We start from the raw sequence: 20,485 nt of genomic DNA, 5'->3' as shown, positions 1-20,485 counted from the left end.
TTTTAATGGAGATAAATGTTTTTTCAATGGGTTCCAAACTTTACCACCTCAATTGAAAATAGGCCTAAGTTGGTTACAATTATGTTTTCCTTCCATAAGGCAGGGAGAGTCCACGACTTCATTCCTTACTGTTGAGAATAAATACAACACCAGGCCACCAGGAGGAGGCAAAGACACCCTAGCCAAAGGCTTAAATATATATGTACCCAACACATCAAATCACCCAAAGAACACCATCCCCACAGTGAAACATGGTGGTGGCAGCATCATGCTGTGGGGATGTTTTTCAGCAGCCGGGACTGGGAAAGATGGATGGTGCTAAATACAGGGATATTCTTGAGCAAAACCTGTACCACTCTGTGCGTGATTTGAGGCTAGGACGGAGGTTCACCTTCCAGCAGGACAATGACTCCAAACACACTGTTAAAGCAGCACTTGAGCGGTTTAAGGGGAAACATGTAAATGTGTTGGAATGGCCTAGTCAAGGCCCAGACCTCAATCCAATAGAAAATCTGTGGTCAGACTTAAAGGGACAGTATACTGTAAAATAGTTTTTCCCTTAATGTGTTTACAATTGCTTTTTTTTACCAACTGCAGAGTAAAAATGTATGAAAATTAGCTTTTTAAGGTTTATTTCTGTATATTAAAGCTCTGATTTTGTGTTTTGAAGCCACAGCCTAATAAAATAGGTTGAGCTTGTAGTTATAATCAGATCTCATTACTGTATCACATTGTGCACATATACCTGCTTCTTTATCTTATATCTGTCCTTAAAACAATCACCAATACTTTGAGAGAACAATGGAAAATGAACATTTCTTCTGTTATGTGTGATCAGTCCACGGGTCATCATTACTTCTGGGATATTATCTGCTCCCCTACAGGAAGTGCAAGAGGATTCACCCAGCAGAGTTGCTATATAGCTCCTCCCCTCTACGTCACCTCCAATCATTCTCTTGCACCCAAAGACTAGATAGGAGGTGTGAGAGGACTATGGTGATTATACTTAGTTTTTAGAACTTCAATCAAAAGTTTGTTATTTTACAATAGCACCGGAGCGTGTTATTACCTCTCTGGCAGAGTTTGAAGAAGAATCTACCAGAGTTTTTCTTATGATTTTAACCGGAGTAGTTAAGATCATATTGCTGTTTCTCGGCCATCTGAGGGAGGTAAAAGCTTCAGATCAGGGGACAGCGGGCAGTTGAATCTGCATTGAGGTATGTCGCAGTTGTTATTTTCTGAATGGAATTGATGAAAAAATCCTGCCATACCGTTATAATGAACATGTATGTATACTCTACACTTTAGTATTCTGGGGATGGTATTTCACCGGAATTACTCTGTAAAAGTACATTAAACCTTTTATTAGGTATTTTTCATGTTAAACGTTTTTGCTGGAATGTAGAATCGTTTGCATTAATGAGGTACTGAGTGAATAAGTATTTGGGCATTATTTTCCACTTGGCAGTTTGCTTGTGTTAATTATGACAGTTTCGTTTCTCTCTCACTGCTGTGTGTGAGAGGGAGGGGCCGTTTTTGGCGCTCTTTGCTACGCATCAAAAATTTCCAGTCAGTTTTTCTGCATGATCCGGTTCATCTCTAACAGAACTCAGGGGTCTTCAAACTTCTTTGAAGGGAGGTAGATTCTCTCAGCAGAGCTGTGAGACTTATATAGTGACTGTGTTTTAAAACGTTGTTTAAAATTTAATTAGTGTTATTTTACTAATGGGAACAAACCTTTGCTAAAAAGTTGTGTTGTTTGTTAAGAGTGATGCTATAACTGTTTTTCAGTTCATTATTTCAACTGTCATTTAATCGTTTAGTGCTTCTTGAGGCACAGTACGTTTTTATTAAATAAAATTGTAACCGAGTTGCATGTTTATTGCTAGTGTGTTAAACATGTCTGATTCAGAGGAAGATACCTGTGTCATTTGTTCCAATGCCAAGGTGGAGCCCAATAGAAATTTATGTACTAACTGTATTGATGCTACCTTAAATAAAAGCCAATCTGTACAAATTGAACAAATTTCACCAAACAGCGAGGGGAGAGTTATGCCGACTAACTCGCCTCACGTGTCAGTACCTGCATCTCCCGCCCGGGAGGTGCGTGATATTATGGCGCCTAGTACATCTGGGCAGCCATTACAGATAACATTACAAGATATGGCTACTGTTATGACTGAAGTTTTGGCTAAATTACCAGAACTAAGAGGCAAGCGTGATCACTCTGGGGTGAGAACAGAGTGCGCTGATAATTCTAGGGCCATGTCTGATACTGCGTCACAGCTTGCAGAGCATGAGGACGGAGAGCTTCATTCTGTAGGTGACGGTTCTGATCCAAACAGATTGGATTCAGATATTTCAAATTTTAAATTTAAATTGGAAAACCTCCGTGTATTACTAGGGGAGGTCTTAGCAGCTCTCAACGATTGTAACGCTGTTGCAATACCAGAGAAAATGTGTAGGTTGGATAAATACTTTGCGGTACCGGCGAGTACTGACGTTTTTCCTATACCTAAGAGATTAACTGAAATTGTTACTAAGGAGTGGGATAGACCCGGTGTGCCGTTCTCACCCCCTCCAATATTTAGAAAGATGTTTCCAATAGACGCCACCACACGGGACTTATGGCAAACGGTCCCTAAGGTGGAGGGAGCAGTTTCTACTTTAGCTAAGCGTACCACTATCCCGGTGGAGGATAGCTGTGCTTTTTCAGATCCTATGGATAAAAAATTAGAGGGTTACCTTAAGAAAATGTTTATTCAACAAGGTTTTATATTACAACCCCTTGCATGCATCGCGCCGATCACGGCTGCGGCAGCATTTTGGATTGAGTCTCTGGAAGAGAACCTTAGTTCAGCTACGCTGGACGACATTACGGACAGGCTTAGAGTCCTTAAACTAGCTAATTCATTCATTTCGGAGGCCGTAGTACATTTAACCAAACTTACGGCTAAGAATTCAGGATTCGCCATTCAGGCACGCAGAGCGCTGTGGCTAAAATCCTGGTCGGCTGATGTAACTTCTAAGTCCAAATTACTTAGTATACCTTTCAAGGGGCAAACTTTATTTGGGCCCGGTTTGAAAGAAATTATTGCTGACATTACAGGAGGTAAGGGCCACGCTCTACCTCAAGACAAAGCCAAAGCTAAGGCTAGACAGTCTAATTTTCGTCCCTTTCGGAATTTCAAAGCAGGAGCAGCGCCAACTTCCACTGCACCAAAACAGGGAGGAGCTGTTGCTCGTTACAGACAAGGCTGGAAGCCTAATCAGTCCTGGAACAAGGGCAAGCAGGCCAGTAAACCTGCTGCTGTCCCAAAGACAGCATGAACCGAGGGCCCCCGATCCGGGACCGGATCTAGTGGGGGGCAGACTCTCTCTCTTCGCCCAGGCTTGGGCAAGAGATGTCCAGGATCCCTGGGCGCTAGAGATCATATCTCAGGGATACCTTCTAGACTTCAAATCCTCTCCCCCAAGAGGGAGATTTCATCTGTCAAGGTTGTCAACAAACCAAATAAAGAAAGACGCGTTTCTACGCTGTGTACAAGATCTATTATTAATGGGAGTGATCCATCCGGTTCCGCGGTCGGAACAAGGACAAGGGTTTTACTCAAACCTGTTTGTGGTTCCCAAAAAAGAGGGAACTTTCAGGCCAATCTTGGATTTAAAGATCCTAAACAAATTCCTAAGAGTTCCATCGTTCAAAATGGAAACTATTCGGACAATCTTACCCATGATCCAAGAGGGTCAGTACATGACCACAGTGGATTTAAAGGATGCTTACCTTCACATACCGATTCACAAAGATCATTACCGGTATCTAAGGTTTGCCTTCTTAAACAGGCATTACCAGTTTGTAGCCCTTCCATTCGGATTGGCTACGGCTCCAAGAATCTTTACAAAGGTTCTGGGTGCCCTTCTGGCGGTACTAAGACCGCGAGGAATTTCGGTAGCTCCGTACCTAGACGACATTCTGATACAAGCTTCAAGCTTTCAAACTGCCAAGTCTCATACAGAGTTAGTTCTGGCATTTCTAAGGTCGCACGGATGGAAAGTGAACGAAAAGAAGAGTTCTCTCTTTCCTCTCACAAGAGTTCCATTCTTGGGGACTCTTATAGATTCTGTAGAAATGAAGATTTATCTGACAGAAGACAGATTAACAAAGCTTCTAAATGCATGCCGTGTCCTTCATTCCATTCAACTCCCGTCAGTAGCTCAATGCATGGAGGTGATCGGCTTAATGGTAGCAGCAATGGACATAGTTCCCTTTGCACGCCTACATCTCAGACCGCTGCAATTGTGCATGCTGAGTCAGTGGAATGGGGATTACTCAGATTTGTCCCCCACTCTGAATCTGGATCAAGAGACCAGAAACTCTCTTCTATGGTGGCTTTCTCGGCCACATCTGTCCAGGGGGATACCGTTCAGCAGGCCGGACTGGACAATTGTAACAACAGACGCCAGCCTTCTAGGTTGGGGCGCTGTCTGGAATTCTCTGAAGGCTCAGGGACAATGGAGTCAGGAGGAAAGTCTCCTGCCAATAAACATTCTGGAATTGAGAGCAGTTCTCAATGCCCTTCTAGCTTGGCCCCAGTTAAAGACTCGGGGGTTCATCAGGTTTCAGTCGGACAACATCACGACTGTAGCTTACATCAACCATCAAGGAGGGACAAGAAGCTCCCTAGCAATGATAGAAGTATCAAAGATAATTCGCTGGGCAGAGTCTCACTCTTGCCATCTGTCAGCAATCCACATCCCGGGAGTGGAGAACTGGGAGGCGGATTTCTTGAGTCGCCAGACTCTTCATCCGGGGGAGTGGGAACTTCATCCGGAGGTCTTTGCCCAAATACTTCAACGTTGGGGCAAACCAGAGATAGATCTCATGGCGTCTCGCCAGAACGCCAAACTTCCTCGCTACGGATCCAGATCCAGGGATCCGGGAGCGGTTCTGATAGATGCTTTGACAGCACCTTGGAACTTCAGGATGGCTTATGTGTTTCCACCCTTCCCGCTGCTTCCTCGATTGATTGCCAAAATCAAACAGGAGAAAGCATCAGTGATTCTAATAGCGCCTGCATGGCCGCGCAGGACTTGGTATGCAGATCTAGTGGACATGTCATCCTGTCCGCCTTGGTCTCTACCTCTAAGACAGGACCTTCTGATTCAGGGTCCATTCAAACATCAAAGTCTAACTTCTCTGAAGCTGACTGCTTGGAAATTGAACGCTTGATTTTATCAAAACGTGGTTTTTCTGAGTCGGTTATTGATACCCTGATACAGGCTAGGAAGCCTGTTACCAGAAAGATTTACCATAAAATATGGCGTAAATACCTATACTGGTGTGAATCCAAAGATTACTCCTGGAGTAAGGTTAGGATTCCTAGGATATTGTCTTTTCTACAAGAAGGTTTAGAAAAGGGTTTATCGGCTAGCTCATTAAAGGGACAGATTTCAGCTCTGTCCATCTTGTTTCACAGGCGTCTGTCAGAAAATTCAGACATCCAAGCCTTTTTGTCAGGCTTTAACTAGGATCAAGCCTGTGTTTAAAACTGTTGCTCCGCCATGGAGTTTAAACTTAGTTCTTAACGTTTTACAGGGTGTTCCGTTTGAACCCCTTCATTCCATTGATATAAAATTGTTATCTTGGAAAGTTCTATTTTTAATGGCTATTTCCTCGGCTCGAAGAGTCTCTGAGTTATCAGCCCTACATTGTGATTCTCCTTATCTGATCTTTCACTCAGACAAGGTAGTTCTGCGTACTAAACCTGGGTTCTTACCTAAGGTAGTCACTAACAGGAATATCAATCAAGAGATTGTTGTTCCATCCTTGTGTCCAAATCCTTCTTCATAGAAGGAACGTCTTCTACACAATCTGGATGTAGTTCGTGCCCTCAAGTTCTACTTGCAGGCAACTAAAGATTTTCGCCAAACTTCTTCCCTGTTTGTCGTTTATTCTGGACAGAGGAGAGGTCAAAAAGCTTCTGCTACCTCTCTCTCTTTTTGGCTTCGTAGCTTAATACGTTTAGCCTATGAGACTGCTGGACAGCAGCCTCCTGAAAGAATTACAGCTCATTCCACTAGAGCTGTGGCTTCCACTTGGGCCTTTAAGAATGAGGCCTCTGTTGAACAGATTTGCAAGGCTGCAACTTGGTCTTCGCTTCATACTTTTTCCAAATTTTACAAATTTGACACTTTTGCTTCTTCGGAGGCTATTTTTGGGAGAAAGGTTCTTCAGGCAGTGGTTCCTTCTGTATAATGAGCCTGCCTATCCCTCCCGTCATCCGTGTACTTTTGCTTTGGTATTGGTATCCCAGAAGTAATGATGACCCGTGGACTGATCACACATAACAGAAGAAAACATAATTTATGCTTACCTGATAAATTCCTTTCTTCTGTTGTGTGATCAGTCCACGGCCCGCCCTGTTTTTAAGGCAGGTGCATATTTTTTAAATTATAATTCAGTCACCACTACACCCTTGGTTTCTCCTTTCTCGTTGGTCTTTGGTCGAATGACTGGAGGTGACGTAGAGGGGAGGAGCTATATAGCAACTCTGCTGGGTGAATCCTCTTGCACTTCCTGTAGGGGAGCAGATAATATCCCAGAAGTAATGATGACCCGTGGACTGATCACACAACAGAAGAAAGGAATTTATCAGGTAAGCATAAATTATGTTTTTATTACCTTATCTCTGCTTTATCACACTGGGAGTGTAATTTCTTCTGCTAGCTGTGTTTACAAAGCTTATCTATAGCTGGTACGCGCGGCCACAAACTTTCAGAATAGGTGGGGATACCACATGCTAAATTAACAATTTCAAATGCCAATATAAGGGTAAAGGAGCTACTTGTAAACAATTTAATACACTCCAGCAGGTAAAGTGGATCATTGGGAACAAATTAAAGGGGAGAATTTTTTTGAGTAAACTGTCCCTTTAAAGATTGCTGTTCACAAGCGCAAACCATCCAACTTGAAGGAGCTGGAGCAGTTTTGCAAGGAGGAATGGGCAAAAATTCCAGTGGTAAGATTGTGGCAAGCTAATAGAGACTTATCCAAATCAACTTGGAGGTGTGATTGCTGCAAAAAGTGGCTCTAGAAAGTATTGTATTGTATTGGGTACTTGTAAAGCGCGGCTAATCACCCGTAAGGATCTCAAGGCGCTGCTCATTTTATCGACTTTGGAAGGATGAAAGGCTGAGTGGACCTTGCCGGGGATCGAACCTGCAACCCTCGGGTTGCTACAGAGCTCAGCCACAGTGCATTAGCATGCTGAGCTATCTGTCCGGGGGGTGAGTAGTTATGCACATTGACTTTTTCTGTTATTTTGTCCTATTTGTTGTTTGCTTCACAATAAAAAAAAAAACGTTGCGACGAGACTGGTCGTTGTCCTCCCTGCTTCCATCCGGGACCTCAATTCACATAATGCTTCATATCCCATGCGATACTTTATATGTTGCATTTGGAATTGGCTAAGGCATAATCTTCAAACACACTAACTAAATTTAAGCTTATAACACAGGACCATTTTAGTTACTCTAAATCTATAAATGTTTAGTTTAGTTTCTAAAAGAGGTAATTAAGATTCATGCTATGTACGAATATGTTACTGTTCTATATTTAGAAGGTCACTTGTTATTCAATGTTTTGTAATCGCTGTTACTAATAATATTCTGTACTTGCTCCTCAATGACTTCCTGGTTTGTCCCTTGTAACCATTGGAGACTTCCAGGACTTTTACCTGCATGTAAAATTATATTCCAATTTTACCTCAATAAAAAACAATTTGATATATATATATATATATATATATATATATATATATATATATATATATATATATATATAAAAAAAAATATCTTCAAAGTTGTGGGGATGTTCTGTAAATTAAATGATGCAAATCCTCAAACAATCCATGTTAATTCCAGGTTGTGAGGCAACAAAACACGAAAAAGTGAATACTTTTGCAAGGCATTGTATACATTGCTATACAGGGTCACAGTGTGGCTCCTTTATGCCTCGATAGGATCAAGGGTTAATATCTCCTTCAGGGAAATTATTTGAACAGTAAGGGGTTATTTATAACTGCTTTTATGTGAGAGTTTTTGGGTTCATAGACTGTGTGCGTTTGGCTTGGAACAAACAACTTTCACTTTTGTTTTTTGTGTGTTGCGCAGCTCATAATAGCTTGGCGCCTTTTTCATAGCAGGGGAAGTCCTGTTCTACGAACTACGTGACCAGGTGCGGCCTTTTTGTTTTTCCTACAATCTTGCTGCGAACATCGCTCCTAAGGAGAGCGTTTTCTCTGCTAATCTTTAGAGATATCTTAAGCTCTGAGCGCCCTTACTACCACCTTTCGTTTTCTCTGTTAGCTGCCTGGGTCTAGGAGGTGGTGAGTGCCCCAGCGGTGTCGTTTTTTTAAATAAAGTGTTTACTTTTTGTCTGTCCTTCTGTGAATATATCTAGCTATGGAGGACTCTATTACATTAAAGGTTCCACTCTTTCTGTAATGATTAATAATTCTGTTTATATTGTGAGGAGGCGGTGGTTTGCCCGCCTGCTCAATTTTGTTCCATTTGCTTAAGCACTGTTCTAAAGTCTAAGTAGGGAGACAAGCCTGCTTAATACTCATAGCGTTATAAGCCCCTCTGAGCCGTCTACCTCTCAGAAATCTGGGTCCCGAGAGATTACTACCCTTTCTACCCTAACCACTCCACATGCAGTTCCCTGCAGCTCAACTAATCCTCCATCTGGAGGGGGCTTTTTTCCTGCAGACTTTACCGCGCAGTTACAATCGGCGGTGTCTGCGGCCCTGAGTGCCTTACCTCGCTCTAACAAACGCAAGAGAAAGGTTAAACATAGTTCTCTTGACTTAGTAATCTAAATATTTGTCGGATTTAGCTACTATGTCCCAGCTATCCGAGGAGGAGTTAACCTCTGTAGGGTGAACTTTCTGGGTCGGAGAATTCAGTTTCTAAACCTCCTTCAGCTGATGCTCAATTTTAAATCTAAAGGAGGTTCTGTCTACGCTAGAGGTTCCTGAGGAACCTAAGATCCCTAAATTAGACAGGGTTTATGAAGACAGGAAGGTCCCTCAGACTTTTCCTGTGCCAGTTAAGATGGCGAACATTATTAGTAACGAATAGGAAAGAATAGGAACTTCTTTTTTCCCCCTAGTCTACTTTTAAAAAATTATTCCCGGTCTCAGACTCTCAATTAGACCTATAGAGCTCCATCCCTATGGTGGATGGCGCTATTTCTACGCTGGCTAAGCGTACTACTATACCCCTGGAGGATAGTTCCTCTTTTAGAGAGCCTATGGATAAGAAAAACCTTTCTGAGGAAGATGTTTCAACATACAGGGTTTTTATTTCAACCAGCGGCAGCTGTAGCCACGGTTGCTGGAGCAGCTACCTACTGGTGCAACACTCTCTGTCGGAGCTCATTCAGGTGGAGACTGCCCTCGAGGATATTCAGGAGAGAATTAAGGCTCTGAGAATTGCTTACTCCTTCATCTGTGACGCGAATATGCAGATTATTCGCATAAATGCAAAGGCTTCTGGCTTTGCGGTCCTAGCCCACCGGGCCCTCTGGTTAAAGTCTTGGTCTGCGGATATGACTTCCAAATCCAGACTCCTTTCTCTTTCTTTCAAGGGGAAGATTTATTTCATGTGGCAAGAGTCCATGAGCTAGTGATGTATGGGATATACATTCCTACCAGGAGGGGGCAAAGTTTCCCAAACCTCAAAATGCCTATAAATACACCTCCCACCTCACTCACACCTTAGTTTTTACAAACTTTGCCTTTGTGGAAGGATGGTGAAGCAAGTCACCCTCTTTCAAGATGGAGACAATACGGTCAATCTTTCCTCTGGTTCTGGAAGGACAGTTTATGACCACAATAGACCTGATGGATGCATACCTTCACGTGTTGATTCACAGGGAACATTTTCAGTTCGTGAGGTTTGCTTTTCTGGACCAGCACTTCCAGTTCATACCTCTTCCGTTTGGCCTAGCTACTGCTACTGCTTTCAAAGGTTCTGGGGGCTCTTCTAGCCGTTGCCAGAACACAAGTTATTGCAGTAGTGCCTTACCTGGACAATATATTGGTACAGGCACCATCTTTTCGTCTAGAGGAAGAACATTCAGAGTCTCTTCTCAAGTTTCTTCGATCACATGAATGAAAGATAAACTTGGAAAAGAGTTCTCTTACTCCAAGTACAAGGGTGAATTTCCTGCGAACAATAATAGGCTCCATATCCATGAGAATATTCCTCTCAGATCAGAGACGTTGCAAGCTAATTTCTGCATGTCTTGCCCTCCAGGCCTCCTCGAGACCCTCAGTGGCTCATTGTATGGAGGTGATCGAACTCGTGGTTTCCTGTATGGACATCATTTCTTTTGCCAAATTACATCTCAGACCCTTACAACTATGCATGCTGAGACAATGGAACGGCGACCATTCAGATCTGTTTCAACAGATTGCGCTGGACAACCTGTCGAGAGACTCGCTCTCTCTGTGGCTCTGTCCAGATCATCTGTCCCAAGGCACGTGCTTCTTGAGACCGTGCTGGGAGATTGTGACTACGGACGCAAGCTTTTCCGGCTGGGGTGCCAAAAAGGCACAAGGTCTGTGGACTCAGGAGGAGTCCTCCCATCCGATCAATATTTTGGAACTCCGGGCAATCTTCAATGCCTTGAAGGCTTGGCCCCTTCTGGGTTCGTCCCAGTTTATCTGATTCCAATCAGACAATATAACATTGGTTGCCTACATCAACCATCAGGGGGAACGAGAAGTTCCTTGGCGATGAGAGAAATATCTCAGATACTAGAGTGGGAGGATGTACGCTGTCAGCAATCCACATTACAGGTGTGGACAACTGGGAAGCGGACTTCATCAGCAGACAATCCTTTCACCCAGGGGAATGGTCTCTCCACCCGAGGTTTTTGCAGAAATATGGGAGACGCCGAAGATAGATCTCATGGCATCCCTCCTCAATACCAAGCTACTCAGGTACGGGTCGAGGGATCCTCAGGCGGAATTGATAGATGCTCCATTAGTACCATGGAGGTTCAGACTCGTATATCTTTTTCCTCCATTACCGCTTCTCCCTCGTGTGGTGGGTCGCATCAAGCAGGAGCAAGTGATTCTGATTTCTCCATTGTGGTCGCGAAGGACGTGGTTTGCGGATCTGGTGGGGATGTCAGTGGAGGTTAACTTGTTGCAGAGATCTGCTGATACAGGGTCCCTTTGTTCATCAAAATCTATATTCTCTGAGGCTGACTGCATGGAGATTGAACGCTTAGTCTTAGCCAAGAGAGGGTTCTCAGAGTGTTATTGACACACTGGTTCAAGCTCGTAAGCCAGTTACTCGTCATAGCTACCATAAAGTGTGGAGGGCTTACTTGTACTCGTGTGAAGAGCGTGGCTTTTCCTGGCATAAGTTTAGGGTTGCCAGAATTGTATCTTTTCTCCAGGATGGACTGGAGAAGCGTCAATCTGCTAGTTCCCTGAAGGGACAGATATCGGCCCTGTCGGTATTACTACACAAGAGATTGGCTGAGCTTCCGGATGTGCAGTCCTTTGTTAAGGCTCTGGCTAGGATCAGACCTGTGTTTAGATCTGGGGCCCTGCCTTGGAGCCTAAATCTTGTTCTTAGTGTTTTGCAGCAGGCTTCATTTGAGTCTATGCATACTGTTGACATTAAATTTTTTTTGCTGGCTATTACCTCTGAGTTTCTGAGATTTCTGCTTTACTATGTGATTTCCCCTTATCTTATTTTTCATGTTGATAAGGCGATTTTACGTACTAAATTAGGGTTCCTCCCTAGGGTGTAGTCTGACCGTAACATCAATCAAGAAATTGTTGTTCCTTCCTTGTGTCCTAATCCTCCTTCAGCGAAGGAACGCTTTCTTCACAATCTGGATGTGGTTTGTGCCTTGAAGTTCTATCTTTAGGCTACTAAGGAATTCAGACAATCTTCCTCTGTTTGTCATCTATACGGGGCAGAAGGCTACTATGACTTCCCTATCTTTCTGGATGAGGAGTGTCATCCGCTTAGCTTATGAGACAGCGGAGCGACAACCTCCTGAGAGGATACCGGCTCATTCCACTAGAGCAGTGGCTTCCTCCTGGGCTTTTAAGAACGAAGACTCTATGGATCAGATTTGTAAGGCGGCTACCTGGTCCATCTTACACACTTTTTCTAAATTTTACAAGTTTGATGTGTTTGCATCAGCTGAAGCAGCTTTCGGGAGAAAAGTTTTGCAGGCTGTGGTGTACTCAGAATAGGATCTGCCTCTTTTTTTTGTTCCCTCCCGTTTTTTCATTCAGTGTCCTCTGGAGCTTGGGTATGGTTTTCCCTACAGTAGGGAATAAAGTTGTGGACTTTCCCTGCCTTATGGAAGTAAATCATAATTTATGCTTACCAGATAAATTCCTTTCATTCCTGGCAGGGAGAGTCCACGACCCTGCCGGTATTTTTTTTTTTTCTAAAAGGGCCGCTCCCTTTTTCATATTATTTCTTCTGGCACCTTTATACCCTGATGTTTCTCCTACTTTTCCTTGTTCCCTCGGCAAAATGACTGGGGGATAGTGGAAGGGGTATTTAAGCCTTTGGCTGGGGTGTCTTTGCCTCCTCCTGGTGGCCAGGTGTTGTATTTCCCAACAGTAAGGAATTAAGTTGTGGACTCTCCCTGCCAGGAAGGAAAAGAAATGATCTGGTAAGCATAAATTATGATTTTACCCAACATCTTTTCTTCTATGTACTTAAAGGGACATAAAAACACAAATTTTCTCTCTCATGATTCAGATAGCTCATGTTATTTTAATCAACTTCCCAATTTACTTCTATTATTTAATTTTTGTTCTCTTGATATCCTTTATTGAAATAGATACCTAGGTAGACTCAGGTCAGGAGCTGCTGATTGGTGGCTGCACATATATGCCTCATGTTACTGGATTTCCCAATGCATTCAGCTAGTTTCCAGTAGTGCATGGTGCTTCTTCAACAAAGGATACCAAGAGAATGAAGCAAATCGGATAACAGAATTAAATTGGAAAGTTATTTAAAATTGTATTCTCTATCTAAATCATTAAATCATTTTTTGGGATTTCATGTCCCTTAAAATACCATATGAGATGGTTTGCATGTGTTTGCGTACATAAGCTGCAGAATGTAGCTTTTATAAGGCCAGTCTTAACCACACTGTCACTTTGCTCAGCTGGATGTGTTTGTTTTGAACATCAATTTCAGCAAGATGTTTTACTCCACAAGAGGTTCCATGTTCTTAGAAAATGTGTATTTAATGTAACATTAAACTGCTGGGCACAGCTACCCTAGAATGGCTACTACTCACTATGTGATTGTATTAAATCCTGTTCCTGCAGCTCTTTTCAAATTCCTTCTCCTGTTTTAATAAAGGTGCTAGATACTGAAGCTCCTCCTCTTTGTACTGGGAGCTGCCATCTTGGAACTCAAGTATTCTCGCAGCCTGTGACAGAAGCTGTGCGCAATCACATATAATACATTTCCTATTTTTTTACAGCTTTATAATGTGCTCCAGATTGCTGTGGCTGCATTGCTCTATATTATTGTGTAACTAAATCTGTGTAAAAAATAAATAAATGTAAAGCTCATATGATGCATCATGCACACTAACCTGAAGCACATTATACAGCTGTAAAAAAGTAGACTATATCACTGATAAGCAAGTGTGCACAGCTTCTGTCACTGTGAGAATACATGGCCTCCAAGATATAGGCAGAGCTTCAGTATCTGGCACCTTTAAGTTATTAAAACAGGAGAACTGATTTAAAAAGAGATGCAGGATGAAATGCAATAACATAGTGAGTAGTTACTATTTATTTGTAGTTGTGCACGTCATCTTAATGACCCTTTAAGTCCTAGAGTTCAAGTGTGGATAAGCCATAAAAAAAAATATTTGTCCCTCTACGCAATTAGACTAGCTGAATATGGAACGTGTTGTGTCCCCACACTTGTACACTTTCACAAATATAGTTAAAAAAAATAAATGTTTTTTTTGTTCTTTTCATGCTTTTGGAGGAATGTCATCAATAAAGCTGTGAGCATCTGATACTTGAGTAAGCCCAAATACAAGCAAACACTTCATTTAAGGGGATGGTCAACTCCAAAATGTTTGTTTATAAAGATAAATAATCCCTTTATTACCTATTCCCCAGTTTTGCACAGTCAACAGGGTTATATTAATACACTTTTTTCCTCTGTGATTACCTTGTATCTAAGCCTCTTTTGACAGCCCCTTGATCACATGGCTATTATCTATTGACTTGCATTTTAGCCAATTAGTGCAGTCATCCACAACCCACGGGTGTGAGCTCAATGTTATCTATATGGCCCGCATGAACTAGTAGTCTCCTATTGTGAAAAGCACATAAAAAAACGTGATTAGAGGCTGTCTGTAGTGGCTTTAGAAACAGGCAGAAATTTGGGGTTTAAATGTTATAAAGTATATTAATATAACAATATTTGTTTGTGCAAAGCTGGGGAATGGGTAGTAAAGGCATTATCTATCTTTTTAAATACAATTTTTGTGTTGACTGTCCCTTTAAATCTTAGTATCAAAAAAATAAAATAAATTTGCTTCAACACACAAAAATGTCAAAAAGCCACCATAAAAAAATGCACAAAAGTGATTTTTTTATTATTATTTTCTGTTGAGTACAAGGTGAATGGCAGCAGTCGGTAACCATTGTTTCCTAAATATTTCAAAATATATTCTTTGTGGTTCCACATTTAGGGGTCCATTTATTAATGTGCGGATGGACGTGATCCGATATAGCGAATCATGTCCGCCGCACATCGATAAATGCCGACAGCATACGCTGTCTGCATTTATCATTGCACCAGCAGTTCTTGTGAACTGCTGGTGCAATACCGCCCCCTGCAGATTCACGGCCAATCGGCCGCTAGCAAGAGTGTCAATCAGCCCGATTGTATTCGGCCGATTGCTGTCCGCCACCTCAGAGTTGGCGGACAAGTTAAGGAGCAGCGGTCTTAGGACCGCTGCTTCTTAACTTCTGCTTCATCCGGAACTGAAGCGGAGTGGGTCTGAGGCAGCATCCGCTACTTCATAAATAGACCCCTTAGAATCATTTCATTTTCCTAAAATGTAGATATTTAGGATTCTATTCCTCTGTTTTTAAAAACAAAAAAGAGTAACTGCAAATAAGAAAACAAGTTTATTAACAATATAATATCTAACTATAAAAATATGTATATTTTACAATCACGCAAGATGTTATCAGGTGCAACCTAAATCATTTTGTCAGTGTGTACACACTTCCAAACAACCTTAACGTAGTAAAATATAGTAAAAACAAGGATTTATCAGCACCAAAAATAAAGGCCACCTTCATTCATCAGTTTTAAAAAACGGATGAAAAGGTGCCTTTATTTCGCCACGGCATCACTACTTAGCCTAGTATTCATTTTACTAATATTAAAGGGACACTTAAACCAATTTTTTTCTTTCATGGTTCAGCTAAAGCATGCAATTTTAAAGGGACACTGGACCCAATTTTTTTTCTTCATGATTCAGATAGAGCATGCAATTTTAAGTAACTTTCTAATGTACTTCTATTATCATTTTTTTTTCTTTGTTCTCTTGCTATCTTTATTTGAAAAAGAAGGCATCTAAGCTAAGGAGCCAGCAAATTATTGGTTCAGAACCATGGACAGCACTTGTTTATTGGTGCTGTCCAATCGGCAAGGATAACCTAGGTTGTTCACCAAAAATGGGCCGGCATCTAAACTTACATTCTTGCTTTTCAAATAAGCATACTAAGAGAATGAAGAAAATTTGATAATAGGAGTAAATTAGAAGGTTGCTTAAAATTGCATGCTCTGTCTGAATCACGAAAGAAAAAAATTGGGTTCAGTGTCCCTTTAAGCAACTTTCTAATTTACTCCTGTTTATCAATTTTTCTTTGTTCTCTTGGTATCTTTATTTGAAAAAGCAGCAATATAAGCTTACGAGCCAGCTCATGAAAGTTGCTTAAAATTACATGCTCTATCTGAATCATGAAAGAAGAAAATTGTGTTTAGTATCCCTTTAATTTGTATTAATATTTTTTCATGTTATAAAAGTAATATTTCAATAACGCGCATTGAATTTAACAATCCATTTTTTTTTTTTTTGCTAAATGTTTGTAACAATTTTATATATGGTTGCCAACACCACTGCCACATAGTGCTTAGGACTCAGGCTTGGCTTCACCTGTATGGACATGCAGTGTAGACAATATGTGTGCACTCTCTTTTGAATCAGACTTGATAGCCTCTGTATGCTGCTGCTCTGGAGTTGTTTACGCATGGGAACGTTGTAAGTAGTGTTGCACCGATACCGATACTAGTATCGGTGCCGATACCAAGTATTTGCATGAGTACTTGTACTCGTGCAAATGCACCGATACTTAAACCGATACCTCCAATTTCTACCCATACGCCATCTTGTGGCGTTTCTCAAACTGTATGTTCCCATTTCATTTTAAGCTGGAGTGGAGACTTAACTAAAAATTGTTCACTTCTGTTCTGCCAATACAAATTGCTGTTATTTGTATTAATGTACGTCAGAGCAGTGCTCCAAAAGCTGCTACTATACAGCTGGAAGCCTACCTTGGAGAGATCACTGTACCTCATTCAGACAAACTCCTGAAGTACTGGTCAGTTAATAAACTGAGATTTAATGGCCCAAAAACATCTTTCTGCCCCATGCAGTAGTGTGAAAAGTGAAAGACTGAGCTTAGCATCAAAAGTCCTTACTGATAGCAGAAACAGACTTATAGCTGAACATGCAGAGATGCTTCTGTTCCTCAATAAGAACTTGCCACTAACTTTTGAAAAATTATTCTAATTGCTAGATTGCCTGTTATACTGCTAGTTCTCATCTTGCACAATTATGCTAAAAACATACTGTACTCTAAGAAACATCCTTAGCCAGGGCTGGACTGGAAATAGAAAGCAGCCCTGGAAAAATATGAAGACCAGCCCTATTTTCTGTTGAGTCAGTAGAATGCAAAAGCCCCATTTTTCTCAAAGGGGATTACTGGGATACTCCTTCCCCAATGTTTTTTTCAGAATTAAATTATACGACTTTGTATTAAGTACAAGTGTCAGATTTATCAGTTATATAGGCACCCTACAACCCAATTGCATCCAGTAATTACCCCTTTAAATTGTAGCTTCCCAGCCCCAGCTGTTGCAGCTGCTATTTATTGTTGTTGTTATTATTACTAATATATGTTATTGTAATTTCTCCAACATTGGTGTGTCACACATCAGGTGAAGCCTATGAGTGTCGTCCCCAATCTAAACCTATATGCTAAAAAATATTATATTGATGAGAGTATAATCATGAAGGTTTAATTCTAGACTTTCATGTCCCTTTAAGATAGAAAAAAGTTTATTTTTTACTGAACTTCCCCATTACAATTCTGCTTTATGCTAAGGGATAGGTAAAGAAAATAAACTTAGCTTACAACTAGGGTTGCACCGATACCACTTTTTTAAGACCGAGTACAAGTACCGATACTTTTTTTCAAATACTCACCGATACCAATTACCGATACTTTTTTTTTATTTCATGACAGTTTACCAAGCACAATACAGACTAATGATTTAAGATCGCTTCTTTATAGTTATGAACTGTAACTCAAAATACATTTTGAAATAATAAAACAGTTTTACAGAACATGTTTATAAATAAAAATAACAGAATTTATGCTTACCTGATAAATTACTTTCTCCAACGGTGTGTCCGGTCCACGGCGTCATCCATTACTTGTGGGAAATGTTCTCCCCCACAGGGAAAGCCAAGGAGAGCACACAGCAAGAGCTGTCCATATAGCTCCCCCTCTGGCTCCGCCCCCCAGTCATTCTCCTTGCCGCTCTGAACAAGTAGCATCTACCACGGGGATGGCGAGGAGTTTGTGGTGTTAGTTGTAGTTTTTTATTCTTCTATCAAGAGTTTGTTATTTTAAAATAGTGCTGGCTTGTACTATTTACTCTATAACAGAAAAGTGATGAAGATTTCTGTTTAAGAGGGCTATGATTTTAGCACAAGTAACTAAAATCCATTACTGTTACCACGCAGGACTGTTGAAACAAGAGAACTTCAGTTGGGGGTAACAGTTTGCAGACTCATCTGCTTCAGGTATGACTAGTCTCCTTCTAACAACACAGGCTAATGCTAGATGACAGTCATTTTTCCCCTCAGGGGAAACGGTAAGCCATTTTTCTTTCACCTCAGCAAAAAAGATAACAGGCTTCCCCTTTTTGTTTTTTATGCTGGTAGACACTGTTAGGGGCTAAATCGATTGGTTTTTATTACAATATTATACCATTTGAAATATTTTATTAGCTTACATACACTTGGGAACGTTTTTTATTGATCTGGCTTGTTTTAGACACCTAAATCTAGTCAGGAAGGCCCCTTCACTCTAGTGTGCTGAGGGAGGAAGCCTCATTTTGGCACTTCAGCTGTGCAGTTGAATTTCAAGGCAGTGCATGCAGATTCATGTGAGAGGGTCCTGTGGTTCAGAAAGTGACTCCAAAAGGCTTTTTTTCTGTGAATGGTGACCCCTAAGGAAGGTAAAAAGCTGCAGCAAGGCTGTAGCTGGGATTGTGGTGTGTAAAAACGGTTAAATCCAACAATTAGCTCCGGTATGCTTGTTTTAAGAGCTAGAGTCTCCATATTTGCTGTGCAATACTTTCTAAGCATTAAGACACTGGGGTCCAAATTTCTGAAAAATCGGATATTGCCTTCATAGTTTTTTGAACATTCAGAAATAAATGTGTCATTTTATTATTTAAAGAGACAGTAACGTTTTTGTTTAAAATCGTTTTTATTGCATTGTTTGCCTGCCTAAATCTGTTTAACATGTCTGTTCCATCAGATAACCTATGTTCTGTGTGTATAGAGACAAATGTGGTTCCCCCTTCGAGTGTTTGTGATAATTGCGCCATAGCGTCCAAACAAAATCAGGACAGCTCTGTTATTTTTCATAATGTTGCCCAAGATGATTTATCTAATGAAGGTAGTGGGGATAGCTCTACATCCTCTCCTTCTGTGTCTACACCAGCTTTGCCCGCGCAGGCGACACCTAGCGCGCCAGTGCTTATTTCTATGCAACAATTATCAGCAGTAGTGGATAATTCTATAGCAAATCTTTTATCCAAACTGCCAGTTTTTCAGAGAAAGCGTGATTGTTCAGTTTTAAATACAGATAAAAAGGATGAACAATCAGACGCTGACGATGCCTTATCTATTTTACCCTCACATCAATCGGAATTGGCTGTGAGGGAAGGGCTGTCTGAGGGTGAAATTTCAGACTCAGGAAAAATTTCTCAACAGGCAGAACCTGATCTAGTGGCATTTAAGTTTAAGCTAGAACATCTCCGCACTTTGCTTAAGGAGGTATTAGCTACTCTGGATGACTGTGATTCCATGGTAGTACCAGAGAAGTTGTGCAAATTGGACAAATTTTTAGAGGTCCCAGTGCACGACAACGCTTTTCCAATACCTAAGAGGGTAGCAAACATAGTGGAAAAGGAGTGGGAGAAGCCAGGTGTACCCTTTGCCCCACCTCCTATATTTAAGAAAATGTTTCCCATAGTAGACCCTAGAAGGGACGCATGGCAAACGGTCCCGAAGGTTGAGGGAGCTGTTTCAACACTAGCGAAGCGCACAACTATTCCTATAGAGGACAGCTGCGCTTTCAAAGATCCTATGGATAAAAAATTGGAAGGATTGCTTAAAAAGATTTTTGTTCAGCAAGGGTTCATCCTTCAACCAGCTACGTGTGTTATTACTATCACTTCAGCGGCGTCCTTTTGGTTCGAAGAACTAGAAAGGTCGCTCCAGAAAGAGACTTCCTATGAAGAAGTCATGGACAGAATTCACGCATTAAAGTTAGCTAATTCCTTTATATTGGATGCCGCCTTTCAAATAACGAAATTGGCGGCGAAAAACTCTAGTTTCTCCAACATAGGTGTGTCCGGTCCACGGCGTCATCCTTACTTGTGGGATATTCTCTTCCCCAACAGGAAATGGCAAAGAGCCCAGCAAAGCTGGTCACATGATCCCTCCTAGGCTCCGCCTTCCCCAGTCATTCTCTTTGCCGTTGTACAGGCAACATCTCCACGGAGATGGCTTAGAGTTTTTTAGTGTTTAACTGTAGTTTTTATTATTCAATCAAGAGTTTGTTATTTTAAAATAGTGCTGGTATGTACTATTTACTCTGAAACAGAAAAGAGATGAAGATTTCTGTTTGTAAGAGGAAAATGATTTTAGCAACCGTTACTAAAATCGATGGCTGTTTCCACACAGGACTGTTGAGAGGAATTAACTTCAGTTGGGGGAACAGTGAGCAGACTTTTGCTGCTTGAGGTATGACACATTCTAACAAGACGATGTAATGCTGGAAGCTGTCATTTTCCCTATGGGATC

General features: G+C 41.3%; 1 protein-coding gene across 1 annotated transcript in view; it reads left to right on the top strand.

Moving 5' to 3' along the window:
• The window catches only part of PRKAG1 (protein kinase AMP-activated non-catalytic subunit gamma 1), a 132,541-nt gene that overhangs the window by 11,384 nt on the left and 100,672 nt on the right, over window positions 1-20,485 (top strand). The window lies entirely within an intron of this gene.

The sequence above is a fragment of the Bombina bombina genome, chromosome 3, assembly GCF_027579735.1.
Source record: "Bombina bombina isolate aBomBom1 chromosome 3, aBomBom1.pri, whole genome shotgun sequence".
Taxonomy (NCBI): domain Eukaryota; kingdom Metazoa; phylum Chordata; class Amphibia; order Anura; family Bombinatoridae; genus Bombina; species Bombina bombina.
This window is presented reverse-complemented; position numbering and strand designations above follow the sequence as displayed.